General features: G+C 34.9%; 1 long non-coding RNA gene across 1 annotated transcript in view; it reads left to right on the top strand.

Annotated features, from left to right (window-relative positions):
• LOC110268954 overlaps positions 1-4690 on the top strand; it is a 9218-nt gene extending 4528 nt beyond the window's left edge. Inside the window, exon 4 of the long non-coding RNA XR_002357742.1 lies at positions 4250-4690. This is a non-coding gene — a long non-coding RNA (uncharacterized LOC110268954). The remainder of the gene's footprint in view (positions 1-4249) is intronic.

Here is a 4917-nt window from a genome sequence, read left to right on the forward strand (position 1 = left end):
GAATATTTTGGGTATATATATATATATATATATATCCTCTAGCCGGCCTTTGCTTTGCAGGTCGAGTTTGGAGCTTGATATTTGTATTTTGAAATTCTAATCTATATTTATGGTCTTTTAGCTTTCCTTTCGATCTTGCTTATCCGTCCATGCTTATCTTTCATGAGGACGCGATTTCTGTTTCGGTTTTGCTTAACTTCTTTTTCAAGGCTCATAATTATAACTTTTTTCAACTATATCTATGTACGTATTTTTTATTTTAGAGGTGGTAACGCCTCACCACCTTTGATTTACATCCTAGGGATAAGCTCTGTGTGGTAGGGTTTTACATTATGGTATCAGAGCAGTTCGTTCTTGTAGAGCCTGAGGAATGGACTGACTATGCTTCTAAGCATACTTTGGGTGTGTGTACATGCTATTTAGGATGTCTGCTTGACATATATAGCATACATGTTCATGAGAATACTTTTGGAGATTCGAAGAACTAGACTTGAGATATTAAGACTGATCACTTAATATCACTCGTTCGGTGTGGACAAAACCCAAACGACGACTCATGGATGTAAGCGAGGTGATATGGTAGACTTTATGGTTGCACTGGTGAGGTGGGCTACGTTTAGTTAGTGACGTAAAGAGGTTTAAGGAAAGTTTTAGTTGACATTGATAGATAAGTAAGTCCTTAGTGATTTGAGATTAAAGTGGCACAGCAGAAGCTTGCGGTAATATTGACACCGGATAGTTGCAATGAGGAGTAGTAAGAGATGATTAGAAATACTTTAGGTTTTATGTGCCTGAAAGGTTTAGCAGGTCAATACAGATACTGATTTCAACGTAACTAATTTTGATTGTGACAGTGATATTAGATTTACTTGGAATAGGTTATGGATATGGTCACAGGTATAGGATTGGATTTGATAACAAGTGGGCACAAAATGGGGTATTTAGAGGGTAACTATAAGATAGGCTCGAATGCTCTAAATGGTGAATTTGGTGGAATATGTATGTATATATGTGATGTTGGTAATGGTTGATAGTAATCATGAGTTTGATAATGAATAAGGATGATAAAGGGAAGTGGTTGAGATGTATGTGAATATGATTAGTGTTGGATTGAGTGAGTGTTTTGATTGTGGAGTTGTTAGTTTGGTTGAGGGATTATATAGAATATGTAAAATGTTGATGAATGATCGACGGAATAGATGAGTTTTGAATGATGAACTTGAAAAGAAATTGGAAGATGTTGGGATTTTTAGAGGTATTTTCGGATGAAAGTTGAGGAAGGTTTTATAAGAGATGAGACAAGTTAAATATCTGACTATCTAACGAAAAGGGCTAGATGAAGCTAAGAGTGAAACAGATGAATACGGTATAGGCTTGAAGTCGGTTAAGTTTATAATGTTGTGTATATGAAGGAGAGATGTGAATTAGTGTTTGAATTGATGTTGGAGAATGGTAGAATGAATGATATGAGGTCGGTTGAATTTGAGGAAGCATATACGAAGATTCGAGAGCAAATTTTCAAGGGCGAAAATTTTTGTTAAGGGGGTAGGATGTAAACCCCAAGCAATTAGTAAACAATTAACCAATAAATTAATTATTATTTAAAGAAATTAAAAAATTAAATTTTATAATTTCATGAAGTATGAATAATTAAAATATAAATTTTGACACTAATTTTAAAAATTTTGGTCTAAAATCAAACCAACGGACCGAACTGATTGAACCGGACCCATAACGGGCCCCAAGGCCCAATCGATTCACCCTCTTATATGTGGCTTCAGCCACTTCTCCTCAAAGCAAAAAGGGTTTTACGTTGTTAAGTGAAGAGAGGAAAAGAGAGAGAGCGGTGATTTGGGGAAACGGAAATGGTATTCGCCACCAACTTCTATCTCCTGTAACTTTCAATCCGGAGTTTCGGTTGATGAGCCGTCAGTGGCCACACATTCGTCTCAAAATCCTCTACAAAATCTACCAAACAATTTGGTAAGAAAATCACGTTTTCTCACCCATTTCTCCCCTCTTTAATTCATAATTTTGAGTTTTAGTATTGAGAGATTTTGTGATTTTGATAGTTTAGGGGTACTCTAGCAGTGAATAATCACCAGATTTTGTCCATTTGAATCGTGGGTAATGGTAAGAAAATCCTAACCGTTGTAAATCAGTGATTTAATGAGCTCAAAGTTGATTATTGTGATATTGTATGAATTAGATCGTGTATCTTGTTGAATTAGAGTTAAATTGGTGGATATTAGAAGCTTGGAATTGAATCCTGAGAGCTGAAAATTCAATTGGTGAGGAGTTAGAGCTTTGGAGCTTGAGGAACGGTGGATAATTGAGGTGTTTCGGGTTTAGGGAGGAATCAGCCAAGGTATGATTTTGGTTTCTCGTATGTAATATATAATGTCTTGTGAAAACATAGGCTAGATGACCATAAGATAAGTTGTATAATACGGAAGGTTAAGGTTTAGTAATTCATTGTTGGAAATTATTGAGTGGGTGGTTGAAATGCATGATGATTGATTATTAATGATTGTGAATAATGATGATGAGAATGATTGATGATTGATGAATGATATTAAATTATAATGATGAGCTTTGAAATGAATAATGAATGTGATAAATAATATTGATAGTAAATGATGAGGATAGGATGTGGAGATTTGTTGAATATATATATAATGATGAGTGGTTTGGATGGGACCCGATAAGGGTGGCAAAGTCCGAGTTTTAGGAGAGGTGTTGCCGAAATTTTATGAGAATTTTTGGAAAGTTTTGTATTTGGTTAATTTGGATGGAAGAATATTTTATTTGATTTTGATTTATTTAAAAAAAGAATGAACTAGGTTTGAGTTTAAATTATTAAGAAAAGAATTATATTTTGAGTTTGATTAAGAAATCACATTTGGAGGAATCTTAATGAATTTTAAAAGTAATTGGTTTTAAATAAAATTATTTTGAAGATTTTGGAGAATGTTACAAAGAGGTGGTTTTGATTTTAAAAGAAAAAGATATTTGAGATTTGAATTACCTGAGCAGTAGCAAGGATTGTGGTTCGTCCCGCTTGCTCCGAGTCAATGTCTGAGATGTGCTAATGATGATAATTGATTAAAAATGAATAGACGTATGTTTGTGATACCTGGGTAGTAGCAAGGATTAAGGATCGTCCCGCTTGCTCCAGGTCAGTGATTGTGACGGCTGGGTAGTAGCAGCAGTAGTGGATTATTCCACTTGTTCCAGGTTGAGTTTTTAAACAACCCGCCTGGGTAGTAGCAGTAGTAGTGGTTCTTCCACTCGCTCTGGGTTAATTGGGTAGTAGCAAAGGGGTTGTAGCTCAAACTCGCTTGCTCCGCAATGGGTGTGTCTGTCCACGGTTAGCTACCAGGACATGTCGGGGTTGACTATATAACCGACAGATGATATCATCAGCCATAAGACAGGCATACATCATATCCATATGTGTGTTTTGTCTGTCCACGGTTAGCTACCACGTTTATCTTTCGTGAGCGACGTGATTTCTGTTTCAATTTTGCTTAACTTCTTTTTCAAGGCTCATAGTTATAACTTCTTTCAACTATATCTATATACGTATTTTTATTTTAGAGCTCGTAGCGCCTCACCACCTTTGATTTACGTCCTAGGCGTAAGCTCTGTATGGTAGGGTGTTACAGAGAATATATCAATTTTAAAATTTAAGAATGATGGAGTGTGTCGAGGGATGTTAGTAGCAGTTGTTCTTCCTAATTTTTGTTTTGTTTTGATGGATGGTTTATGTGGAAGTGATCAAATTCAAGCGACAATGGGCAACTAGCCAAGATCTCAAGGCTTTTACATATAATCCAACTTTAAAACTATCTTATGTCACTTAAATAGTAATTTTTTAATTTAAGAAAAGATTATGATCTCAATTAGGAGGCTTTTGCTTAAGAGAATCTATAAATGATTATGTAATTATTTTAACTTCTAAGTTAAGACTTAGGAGTATATCATTCATTTTTGTATGTAATATTTTTCTTTGGTAACTTTGCATGTATAGCTATGTGATAAACCCCAATTTTGTGGTTTATCTTGTGTAGAATTTAGGGGATTTTATCAACTTATCTCACATTTATTTAATAAAATAGCATGATTTTTGTAATTCTCCCTAATTTGTGCTTAAGAGTAAAAATATGCTTTTTAGCCCTTAAAATAGCTAAATTTAATTCACTTTAATTTTATTCGATTTCTTGATATGTTTGTTGAGTGATTTCAGGTTCATAAGGCAAGTATTGGATGGAAAAAGTGAAGAAAAAAGCATGCAAAGTGGAGAATTCATGAGGAAATGAGGATTTGCTAAATTGAAGGCCACGCGCACCCGTCACCCCACGCGTACGCGTGAGGAGGGAATTTGACAAGTGATGCGCACGTGTCGACCACGCACATGCGTGACACTGATCACGTGACCTCATTAAAGGCAATACGCTGGAGGCAATTTCTGAGCCAACAAGGCCCAAATCCAACTCATTTCTGAGGCTATTTGATGCAGAATTGAAGATGGGACAAAGGGGGAGCAATTAGTTAGGTTAGAATCATGCTTTAGGTAGTTTTCTAGAGAGAGAAGCTCCCTCTTCTCTCTATAATTAGGGTAGATTTAGGGTAGATTCTTCTTAGACTTAGGTTTAATTCTTGTTTTCATCTACTTTTTCTTGCAATTTATTTTTCTTACATTATTGCTCTTCTAGTTTTACTTGTCATTTCCTTTATTTTTTTGTTTTTATGTTATGAGCACTTTGTTAATTTCGTTTTCCTTTAATGCAATTTCATATTTTATGTTCTTTTGATGTTTAATTGAGTTCCTATTGTTATTTTCTTGCTTTGGGTAGTTGTAGAATTTATATTTCTTGCAATTTTACCATGCTTTTATTTTGTGCCTTCCAAGTG

The sequence above is a fragment of the Arachis ipaensis genome, chromosome B02 (genome assembly GCF_000816755.2).
Source record: "Arachis ipaensis cultivar K30076 chromosome B02, Araip1.1, whole genome shotgun sequence".
Taxonomy (NCBI): domain Eukaryota; kingdom Viridiplantae; phylum Streptophyta; class Magnoliopsida; order Fabales; family Fabaceae; genus Arachis; species Arachis ipaensis.